This window comes from Thermobia domestica, chromosome 15 (genome assembly GCF_964235325.1).
Source record: "Thermobia domestica chromosome 15, izTheDome1.hap1.1, whole genome shotgun sequence".
Classification (NCBI taxonomy): domain Eukaryota; kingdom Metazoa; phylum Arthropoda; class Insecta; order Zygentoma; family Lepismatidae; genus Thermobia; species Thermobia domestica.
Genome location: NC_137468.1, coordinates 118,150,487 through 118,163,025, shown reverse-complemented (window position 1 = coordinate 118,163,025; position 12,539 = coordinate 118,150,487).

Below are 12,539 nucleotides of genomic sequence, written 5' to 3'. Positions count from 1 at the left end.
ATTTGTGAATTTGTGAAACAGAAAGAGGAAAGTTTACGAAATGCAAAGATCACATCAGGAAGTTGTCGAATTAAGGTGGAGAATTATTTTGAGACCATCAGATGTTTGTGAAGGGAGAAAGAGATCTTAAGAATTTAAAAACTTTCAGCTTTCAAGACGGGTTTCAAACCAGTAACCCCTTTGTTAACTAATCATGATTTTGTCCATTCAGCTACGGAGAACACTAAGCATTCGTTCATACACTTTTGCTTTAAATAGGTTGAGAAACTAATAGAATGGTATATTCCGAAAGTTGACTTGGTGTGTGCGCCGTTGACTTGTAGCACAATGGACTTCCCCTTGTTCAGGAACATTTTTAAGGCAGTAAAAGTTTGTTACTACTATTATATTTGTTAATCGAGTTATATGTGATAGAACCCTCTGATGAAGTCGTGCCAAATACTTAGACATAAATTACCTTTTGCGAAACTCCAAGGAAAAAATGAAACAAATCGTCGTAAACATGTTAGACTTTTGGAAAGATCAAGTTAAAAAAACAAAGGAAATACTTATAAGAATGTCATTTGGATGCGATCTTATAACTTTAAAAAATAGCGCGTTTACGTCATGATGTGTTAGATGAATGGTTAGTGTAAGGGGTTCCTTATGTGGATGATCCTAGGTTCGAATCCCGACCGTTCTTATTTTTCTTTTATTTACAACCAAGAAATTTCACAGAGGTATGCATTTCCATTATAGAGACCATGTATCATTTTGTGCTTTTTGATCATTCCCAAGTTGAACGTTGACTATGTTTCGAGAGATTGAAGTTTCAAGATCTAAGAGAAGGCATCAGGGTGTCCATGTACTTCCTAACCATATAGCCATGTCATGCAATAAAGGCTCATCAAAGAAGATAAATTAGATCATTAATCAACCATGTGGTAAGCACATGTAAATACGAATGTTTTAGCACATCAAAAATAATCCTGTCAATTGTCAAAACTACCACCAGAATATACACAACACACTAGAATATATTCTTCTTCCATCTGCATTCCTAAATTCGATAGAACTTTAGATATTCTTACATAAAGCATTCGAAACAGCGGTAAACCGTTTTCATGTAATCTTTACCTGTCTAAAATACCTCCTCAATATCCCTCTGATATATCCAGCTCAGACGGCATACAAAGACTATCTACATGCTTGTAATGATGTCACACTGTGACTCTGTCGTCAGTACCTTCGTATAGTTCAAAATTACACCCGAACATACAAGAAACCCAACTGGATAAAGACAGTTAATGCTTTAGCTGAGGAGAGTCATCTAACCACATATTGGAAACATATAAATCGATTACTTAAAAGGAAGAGCATTCTTCACCACACTCCATTCGACAACAATTCTGCACTTACCATGGACTCTGCGAAAGCTGATGCATTTGTAATGTTCTTCAGATCACCTTTACGTTAGACCCTCGTTTACGAAATAAGTCGATTCTTTATGGACGCATTGCCACATATACCAATCTTCCTAATTGATATCTTGAAATTAATATGGATCATACTCTAGATGATCAGGATCCTCTAACGGCACTTATAACGCCACTGGACGTTACGAACTTGATACATCACAAAAATAACACATCGCCAGGTTTTATGCCATTACCTACTGCTATATCTAAGAAGGTCTTACTGTTCTGTTTCATGTTTGGCAACGCTGTATAATTTCCTTTTCGAACAGGCCAATGTCCACCTGATTAGAAACTATTTAAAGTCTTTGTGTTTCTGATGTCTCATATAGATAAAGCACATCCAACTTCTTGTAGACCCATTCAGCTCACGTCCATACACGGTAAAATGTTCGAGTTTATTATAGTCCGAAGACTCCATAATTATTTGTTAGCTAATAACCTGTTACCTAAACACCATGCTGATTTCCGACTTGACATAACCTTCTCAATGACCTTTTGCGTCTTAGCACTATTATTACGAATGATTAAAATAAAATTGTATCCTAATGGCTATTTCTGTTCTATCTTGAAAAGGATTTTGATCACGTGTGGCACAATGGTTTTGTATATAAGTTGAAGTTTGCTAAACTTCCGGGCGCATATACAGTACATATTTACAATGTACCACTTTCTTCGGAATTGTTTTGCTTACATCTCCATCAACAATAGTTTGTCCTTCTTTATTGTTTCTTGCACCGATATCTTGCAATGTTCAGCTTTGTTACCATTAGAATATATCTTATATGTTAGCGATCTCCCTGTGATGAATGATTCCATTTATGCTTTAACATTTGCCAATGATACTGCACTGCTGCTTGTTACAAAGCTAAGCGTCATATGAGTACTTCTCTACTAAATCCACAGATGCTTTTAGCAACTGGTGCAGTCAATGGAACTTAAAATTGAATTGTACCTAAACGTAGGGCTTAAGAGTACTTCCGCAGAAGAGACACATTCCAATATCCTGTAAACCATCATTACTCGACAATAACGCAGAAGGTTTACCTGTCCACCCTAGTAGTACTGTTAAGTATCTGGAGTAATCTTTGATGCCAAATTATCTTGGAAACATTACCTTCTTTCCATCAAGGAGAAAGCCCAAAATCGTTTAAATCTATTGAAATGTTTGGCACGTACTACCTGAGGCTTACACTCCGATTTAGTTTTCGTCATATATAAGCCGTTTTTTTTCGCATGTCTCACTCACGATCACATTGTCTGGGTTAGTGAGAGTAATGATTTCCGCGAGGTGTACGCATTCGCTTTTCGTATCATCTTGCTCAGTATCACCACGTCTCTCATACTCAAGACCAATATTTCCGCACATTACTCGCATTTGGAAGAGCTTCGCTCTCAGTACATAGATAAGAAGTGGAGAACTCAGCTTCATATGTTTATGAACACTACATACTGATGGTAGCTTTCCACTTCATGTAACTATTACTATCTTCCACTGCGACATCTAATCTCCACGTAGAGTCGGAAACACCCCAAACAACCTGACCATAATCTCTTCGATACTTATCATCCACCAGAATTCAATTCGTACATACAGTACATATATCCTTCATTCGTGCAGTGGTTTACTTCTAACAAGGGCTTTTCGCATGTTGATCATCAGTGTAGAGTAGACCAAACCCAGAAGATAAGCTCATTTGTGAATATTAACATTACCCTATGTATTGTAGCTTCTAGTGCTTGCCCTATATATTGTGTGTAATGACTTCATTTAATCCTCATTCTCTCAGTTCTTCAAATATACAGATGGTGATCAGAAAAATGGAAACACCTGGACGAAATTGCAACTTACCAGATTAATATGGTGTCGGGCCACCTTTCGCCTTCAGAACAGCCTTGATGCGACGTGGGATTGAGGCATAGAGGTCATGAATTGTAGCAAGTGGAATTTTACACCATTCCTCGTGCAGGGCATCGGCCAGTTCTGTGAGAGATGATGGAGGTGGAAATCGTCGCCGGAGTAGTGTTTCCAAGACGGACCACAGATGTTCAATTATGTTGAGATCTGGAGATTGGGCGGGCCAGGGGAGGTGTTGAACTTCATCCCGATGTTCCTCAAACCACGCTGCAACAACGCCAGCTGTGTGAATGGGTGTATTATCATTCTGGAAGATGGCGTCATTGTCCGGGAACAACATCCGGACCATAGGATGCAAGTGGTCTTCTAAAATTGCGACATAATCGTTGGCAGTGATTCGTCCGCTAAGTGTGACCACAGGACCCAATGAAAACCATGATATGGCGGCCCACAGCATCACCGAGCCGCCGCCATGTTTCACAGTTGGGCGGAGACGCTGCAGATCATAAGCTTATTTGGGCGTTCTCCACACATAAACACGGCCCGTGGTTGGGAATAGGGTGAAGGATGACTCATCCGACCATACCACACGTTTCCAGTCCTTAACGGTCCAAGTTGCATGGTCGCAGCACCATTTGCGGCGTGCGAAAGCGTTATGGTCCCTGATGAGCGGTTTGGCCCGTGCAACACGACCCCGTAAGTTTGTCATGTAATTAGCGGTGGACTGTGATTGTCGAAACAAGGTGGGGGAGATGCTGATTGAGTTCCTCCGTCACTTGCTCCGCAGTGGCACGACGGTTCTGCGTGACAATGCGCTTTAATACCCGGCGTTATCTGTCACTCATGATTTTCTTCCGCCCACTATTCCGCTTTCCCCATGTGGTTTTCCCGTGTGTTGGGTAGGCCGTCATCACCTTCGACACTGTCCCACGCAGAGATGGTCATCCTCCCTCATTTTGCCCTCATGAGGGCCGCCCTCACCCTCACCTCACCCTCATTTTAGTAGTTGAGGGTGTGGGCGTTGGAGGGTGAGGGCGATAAAGTAATTGAGGGTGAGTGTGAGGGAGGGTGAGTGTGAGGGCGTCAATGGAGGGTGAGTGTGAGGGCGTCAATGGAGGGTGAGTGTGAGGGAGGGTGAGTGGAGGGCGTCAATGGAGGGTGAGTGTGAGGGAGGGTGAGTGTGAGGGCGTCAATGGAGGGTGAGTGTGAGGGAGGGTGAGTGGAGGGCGTCAATGGAGGGTGAGTGTGAGGGAGGGTGAGTGGAGGGCGTCAATGGAGGGTGAGTGTGAGGGAGGTGAGGGTTCATAAAATTAATTATCTTGCAATTCTTCATTTCTGGAAAATATGTTAGAAAATGTAATGTAGTTTTTTTCTTAGAATTAATCGTCGTTCACATAAAATCGTCATATCAATATTCTATCAGTTTCATACGCTTTTCATGCGCGAAGACAAGATGTTTCTCATAGCTTTATTACTTTTCTATATTTATATATTTTCACTTTATAGAAACAATAATTACGAAATATATAAAAATATCTACTGCAAGTTTTTGGCTACCGAAAATTTCAAATTTTAACGAAAGTAACTCATTAAAAATACTAGAAGTTCTCAGGAAATGATGTTTTTTTTTTTTTCATATATTCGTTCAGAAGAGAAACTAATAAATATTCATGTATTCATTCATTCTGAAATTGTAACTAATAAAAAGCTTTATTTCTTCTTCTAAGAGAAAAATATATATATAAGAAAAGTACAAAGCTGCAAGCCGCAATAAATAACTTTATATTTAATTAACAAATAAAAAGATATTTCCTGCTTTTGGCAATATACCTACTTTTAGATTTCCAAACTACGCTATGCATATGAAAGGGAAGTCTTATCGAACGGCTCTGTTCGTCTGTGTGTCTGTCTGTCAACAGGTATCACATCGAAATCGGTAAGAGCTATTGACAAGCGGTTTTCAGGAATCGATCCAGCATCCCAATAATAGGTTGCATCTCCTTCAACAACCTCCTACTTAACAGGTACCCTCAAATCACTTTGGCAGTCAATCTGTTAAACCGGAAGTGGTAGAAATCGGAAGTTTCCGGTTTCAAATTAAAGACCACAAGTAAAAAACGGTAATAGCGATCGGCAAACGGTTTTCGGAAATAGGTGGATATGAATGGAACCACCTTAACTCCTGCATTTCTACTAAAACTGGAAGTGGTAGGATCCACTACTACTTCAGGTTTCAATATTTATTTTCATAAACTTAAAAGGGTAAGAGCTATCGACAAACGGTTTTCGGGAATCAATTCTGCATTGCCAGAATAGGTTCCATCTCTTTCAACAATCTTACTTAAACGGGAAGTGGTAAAAGTCGACCATATCTGGTTTCAACAAACATATTCATAACTCATAAACGAACATAAAACATAGCTAGCGATAAAGAGTTTTCAGAGATTGATGTAAGGTCTTAAGGGGACAAACCACCTGTACTCCTGTATTTCCACTAAAATCGGAAGTGGTATAATTCACTACTACTTCTGGTTTCAATATTGATATTCCTAGACCTAAAACGGTAAGTGCTATCGACAAGCGGTTTTCGGGAATCGATTCAGCATCCCAAGAATAGGTTCCATCTCTTTCACCAATCTTCGAGTTAAACCAGAAGCTATGTTGAACCACTTCTGGTTTCAACAATATTGGCAATAACTCAAAAACGGTAAGAGCTATTGAGAAACGGTTTTCGGGAAACGATTCGTCGTTTCAATAATAGATCCCATCTTCTTCGACAACCTAATATTTAAACCGTAAGTGGTAGAAATCAACTACTTCAGGTTTCTACTATTTCCAGTTCTACTAGTTTGGAAGTGTACCGTAGTTTCATACTGTAGAACGATACTCGCTTGTTCTATCATATAATTCTTGTGTTATCAAATACTAGGTTTATTACCAGGTACTCAGTAATATTTATATATTTTCCCATTACAGTACCTAGAAAGTTGGAAGATTATAATTTGCTGTAATGTCATATTTCTATTCATGGATTCAATCAATATCATGGCTTAATGTGGAGTTAATACTTGATAGTGAATATTTGTTTAGAATGGAAAATTTTCAGAAATGGGAAGTTTTAAGCGGAAAAGTTTCCACTTCACATCACTAGTTGCAGGGATGGTTTCAGTAGAGTAATTGTTAATATGTACATTTAATGGACGGAACAATGTAAAGGAGATTCTTTCTTCTAGGGTAGAAAATGTTTTATTTGTAGCTGTACTTTATTTGAAGGAGCGCCAAGTGAACTTTGTGGTGGACAAACACCGTATGCGGTGGTTTTCTCGGGGTTCTTCCGTTCCCTCCCACTTTCTTCATTCCTCCATTTGATTCATTTCTCATCATCATCGTCTCTCTTAGCTTCGGAGCATAATCATGGGACGTTAGACTGAATATTTCATTTCATTTTATTTAAAGGAGAACATTTCTACCCAGCGATTATCTGAAGCAGAGATCTTTGGGTTTTCCGGGTTCGATTCCGTACCGGACATAAGTTCCGCGATAGGGAGAATAGCTCAATTAAATATAAAACATAATTGTATTTATAATGATTTACATATACAATTATAGTCCTAAATTTACACAATTCAACTTTTTTATTATTATTAAACTAAATATTTCCCTTTGTCTTTCGTGACTGGTGGCTTGTTGGCAGTGGCGTTACTAGGTCTAATTTGGGGTGTTCAAGCCTCCCCAATTTCTTACAAGCCCAGCTAAATTTCACTATATTACATACTTTTAGAAAAGAGGATACTAAGAAAATCTACCGAATTTGCACCCAAATGCAACAGAAGATGCACACACACCTTAAAATTCAGCATCTTCACAGAGTAATTGATCGTTGATTATTAATATTCTGTTACTATATGAATAGCCCCCTTAAAATATGAACTATTTCACAGGGCAAATTTTAAATAGGTGACTTTTAAGGTTTGATTACTTTATAAGGTAACTAATATTTTCTTTTTTTACTGTATTCTAATATTATTACGTGCAAATAGGGATGCGCACGAGACAAAATTAGAGGTTGTCTCGCCTCGAAAATATGTTGTGTAAAGTGATGCCTCGAAAAATGTATCTTTTTCTGTTGGAAGAACCCTGTCTCGTCTCGAATCTTGTCGAGTTATTTTGAGAAACAATAGCTTTAATTTAATAAAGAATAAAACAAACATGACTGTTGCTAAAAATGTGCAAGACTGAAATAGTAACCACAATTCTTTTGCCCCAAATGCTCGCAAATTGTGTTATGTTCTTGATTAAAGATACACCTAAAATACCGAAACAATGGAATTTTGGAGTGTTGGGTACCTTGGCCCCAAAATGGTTTTTCAGTCCCCTTTTTAAAAATCCTAGTTACGCCACTACTTGTTGAATGCAAACAGTCAATGATCGTACAGATCACGCCCATACCCATGGGGCCTGAGCTTCCCTGAAATTATGAGTTTGCTTGAAAATGAATTTCATAATGAAGAGTAATTTCATTCATTAGTCCTTAAAGTTGCTTGTATCCGAAGTATGTTCCGTCCTTCATTTATAAATATGGTGTTATATAAAGTCATAACTTCAATATCTTCTTTCTGCATCTCTTAAGTTTTTTTCACCAAAAGTTGAATATCAACAAACATTTGGCAACCATTATTTTAGATTTTTTAAATCTATGTTCTCTACCAATCGTAAATCAAACATATTGAAAGAAAGGCACGAAAAGTCAAGCTTTATTTCTAAAGAAATGAAATGAAATAAAATGATATATTTAGTTTAACGTCCCAGGACTATGCGCCAAAGCTAAGGGAGACGGTGATGATGAGAAATGAATGAAACTGTGCAATGAAGAAAGCGGGAGGGAACAGGAGAACCCCGAGAAAACCCACGCAGACGGTGTCTGTTCATCACAAAGCTCACTTGGCGCGAGCTGGGATCGAACCAGGGACCCCACACACCAGAGGTGAACGCTATACCACTGAGCCACCGCGGTCCCCTTTATTTCTTAAAAAAAAAAAAAAAAAAAAAAAAAAAAGTGGATATTTTGTGCGCATAGACAAGGACGTACGCACGGGGTGGGTCCTTGAGGTCCGGAACCCCCCTCGAAATCCGGACTTTTTTGTCAATTTAGTCTAATTTTAGATACAAAGTTTAGTATAATTTAGCCTGAAATTGTGTTTGGACATCCCCCCCCCGAAATGCTTTGGACCCCTCCCGAAATAAATTCTTGCGTAAGTCTCTGCGCATAGCACTGAGAGCGGATTAAGGTTTTTGGGACCCTGCAGCCGACTATTTCAAAGGGCCCTATGTTACGAATAATTTCAGCGCATAACTTTTCTATGCTGTCTTCCACAGCCTCATAGGCTTATCGAAACACCGAGGAGTATGATGTAACATTTTAATGTGCTCCAAGTTTACAATAATTAGTTTAATTACATTCATTATTAACACTTAAATGCCTATATACTTCAGTGTAACACATAAATGCCGAATACGAGCCAAATGGTCAACAGTCCCTGTAAAAACACTAATAGAGTAAAAGGAGAAAAATCATATACAAATAGTAAACCTGTACAAGGTTACACTGTGATCAAAGTTCCGAATTTGAAGGTCTTCTGTGTGAATGATGTTTGAATTTATTTGTTTATTCATCACATCAATCAGTTTATTTATCCACGCCCGGCGGTGCCACGAAAGTCTGATGTTTGCAGGCACGAGCCCAAGCTGGTGGAAGAAGACTTAACACTAGAAGGACCAAAATGCCTGCCTAGAAGTACCGAGCCGTCATGTTGACGGCTGTTTAAATGCAAGAGATTTATATAATTTTTTCTTTATATTTCTCTTATTTTAGCTTTAATTTAATATGTTTAATCGACTAGCTTATGTTTTATGTAAGTTTTTCTCGTGATATAATATAGGGTGATCCACTAAATCCCGTCAATACATTAAATATAATATTAATATCGAAAGTTTGTTCACAGGACAGTGACATGAAAAATTAAAATAAAAGAATAATACGTACATTCCTACGTATGAAATCCTTTTTTCCTAATCACGTGATCACACTACCTGCCCTGTAGACATTGGCTGGGCTATTTTTCTTTAGTACAGACCAGGTGTATAATACACCAAAATCATTATATTTATTTCAAACTTTTTATTAGATGAAGGTGAATTTACATTTTCAATACATTTTTATTTCAACTTGTATGCAATGAGCTCAAGGGAGAAATACTTTTCTCGCGTTTACACTTGTGTACTGTGAGTGGATTTTCTGATTGATATCCATAAAGGTTTCTTTTCTTTCTGATTCAAGCACATTTTGGAAATTTCTCTTCTATTTGGACGCATACTACTAATCAAGGTCAACTGTTTCTTTTTCAAAGATTCGGCTAATTTTTAACTTGTAAGAAAAGTTATCGCATGCAACATTCAGTCCTCTGTTGAGAAAAGAATCCATCGTCTTCAGAACAATAAATTCGCCTAACTCTAAGTCCCGACGTCCTTCTTAGTCTTTTCGCAGGTAGGGAATGCCTTTTATTTGATACCGCGACTTTAGAACTGCAAGCCGCCACATTTGAATCCAAATTTTTCAGGCTTGTTTGTCATATATTATATGTATTTACATGTCATCTTACTAGAGAATAACTGTTCATCCACACAAACACTGTCGTGGGTTTTATAGTGCTTGATACAATTCTCAATGAATAAGTTCTACACAGATGATACCAAAGCAAGCTTCTTTGCTTTCAGCCTTGAAGAGCTAGGGCACTTTTCATCAAACCGAAGATACTTCATTATTTCAAGAAATATCTTTCTTTCCATAATCTTTCTGTAAACCACTGGTTCACAGCTTACGTTCTATAGTTCCTTTACAGATATATCTGAAGCTACACAAAATATGAATATTGCTAAAAGTGAAAGTGTTCTCCAATTGACAATGGACCCAGAGAATCTTGACGCTATCTGAGCTTCAATAACGGTGCATTTGAGAATGTTTCTCAACATTGTTTCGTCTATGAACAAGCGAAAAGCACAACCAAAATCACCATCTTCAATATGATGTAACGCATAATATAACGAACAGGTTTCTCACGAAGGATGTCGTGTGAGGCAGTACACCCAGCATTGTTCTGTCTGTTCGTTTTACTCCAACGTGTCCCATGACCTGCTATAAGGACATTTGATTGATTACTTCTGGAATCTTCTATATATGTTTCCTTCCTCTTATCCGAAGAAGTAGCTTTAGACACTGCATTCTAGTTACTACTGCTGGCTTCATCGAAGCAATCTCCCTGTTGTTCTTCCAAGCGAAATTCATTTTCACTCAAATCTTAGAAAGCACGTAACATTTTATCAGGTCTCATTTTGCCTTTGTAATTATTCATATGTACCTTCAAGAATACCTTTATTTCTACAGAGAACATTGTTACCAACAAGATACGAACATAACTCAAGAAGAAATCAATCAAAGAAGAACCAAATATTTTACCTTTACAGCAATGAAAAGGAGAACTAGAAGATATATCAAATAGCAAACTCGTTGGAAAAATAACGTAAAATATTTCAAAATTTATTGTTTCCAACAGAAATATTACATTTATTATTACCATATAGCGTACAACCTATAAAACAGTCCACATCAACAACAAAATATAGATTTTTAAATGAGGCAGTCAAATTGACGGTTTGGTCCTTCTAGGGGTATACAACAAAAATATGTATTTATTTAAAATAGACACACAATGTTTATATGCTATATCAAACCTCTCCTTAAAATAATAAAAGTCATAAAGTATGGTAGCATAACTCAAAGAAATATATGAGATATAGAAAATTGTTTTACGTGATGCCGTCAAAATGACGGCTTGGTCCTTCTAGTGTTAACTCTAGCGATACCGTAAGCCTATCGAGCGGGAAAAGAAATTAGCATGGATCTGAAGCCTATACTATAATAAATTGATTGATGTATTTTAGTATTAAAGAGGGGAATTTTAGGGGACCCCCTGAGCCTGGGCTCCATTAGCTCCGCCTTTAATCCGCTCCTGATTGCAATCCAGGTTACTTAAGTTGTCACAATACCTATAGGCCTATTCACTGGGTCTATTAAAAGCAATTGTGTCTGAGTTGTTTGATTCAACAACTAAGTATTATTATTATTATTATTATTATTATTATTATTATTATTATTATTATTATTATTATTATTATTATTATTATTATTATATACATGCTACAAAATAGATTTACTGCTATACTGACACAGACTAAAGCTAGTTTTAAACAACGAACTTGGCTTAACAACAGAGTCACGTTCAATTTTTCCCATTTTCTGTACTACTCTCATCCATTATCTTTGTTAGCCCAAACACCTCGGATGGGAAGGGAAGGTACAATGTAAAGAACCTTTACCTCTGTATGTCTAATGGAATTCGTCATCAGTGTATTTTTAGTTTAGTTCTTTCTTTCAATGCCACCGGAATGAATCACCAGGTCTTCCTGTCGGCAAAGAAAGAATGTTCATCGTATTTATGTTAGATTAATACTACGATAACGTTACTTTCAAGTTCTTCTTTCTAGATCTCAAAGGTTCATACTCCACCAGATGGAACAATACGTTATACTGCGTGCTCATTTCTGGTATGAAGATAAAAATAGTTTTTTTTTTTTTTTTTTTTTTTTCAGAACTTTGAAGGCTATGACAAAGACTGCGAGCAAAACAATGCCCGCCTTGAATCTTAATCCAGTGTCTATTGTGACTGTCTACGAAAATAAAACTTGCCCTTCACTAGAAAAAAAAATAATAATGTTTATATGGAATATGAGACTATGACTGCCTGCAGCAGAGAGCAAGAGGGTACAGTTCACCCCACCCTTGTATTTTTGAAATAGGTTTGGTTCTTTGAAATATACCTAAAAAATATTCGATTTGTTATTTCCACATACTACCCAGCTTAATATACAATGAGTCAAAAAATCAACCTACTAAGTTTGGAATGTTATTTCTTATATCAAATGAAAAAAAAAAGTTTTGATGAACATGCTGTGGGTCAAAAAATCTCTTTTTTCAAATTTATAATCCGCCAAAAATGAGGAAAATCACGTTTTAAAAACACTCTAGCACAAAAGTTATGGAGTCTATCGCACGTGATTCGACGGATTTCGCAGGAACTCGTATGCGCTAGTAATAATTATTTGTGTGGAAC